Raw genomic sequence first — 225 nt, forward strand, 5'->3', positions numbered from 1 at the left:
TTTATACCCTACCTCAGGGAACTTTACAGCCATAATTAACCCTAACCATCTAACTCCTCATGCCTAAACAAAAACAAATCTAGCCTTACGAAGGTGTTTAGTAACTAGACTCCTCATGAGGCTGTGATATGCAATAAAAAGTGAGGGTACAATCAATCAGATGTGCTCAGTAGCAGCCTCAGGCACTGCTTTGGTCAGGGTATGTTTCCCCCTGGTTCCAGTCTT

General features: G+C 43.1%; 1 protein-coding gene across 1 annotated transcript in view; it reads right to left on the bottom strand.

The window, feature by feature from the left end:
• carmil2 (capping protein regulator and myosin 1 linker 2) overlaps nucleotides 1–225 on the bottom strand; it is a 28,531-nt gene that overhangs the window by 16,755 nt on the left and 11,551 nt on the right.

This window comes from Morone saxatilis, unplaced genomic scaffold, assembly GCF_004916995.1.
Source record: "Morone saxatilis isolate NCDOM2014 unplaced genomic scaffold, NCSU_SB_2.0 Contig2, whole genome shotgun sequence".
Lineage (NCBI taxonomy): Eukaryota > Metazoa > Chordata > Actinopteri > Moronidae > Morone > Morone saxatilis.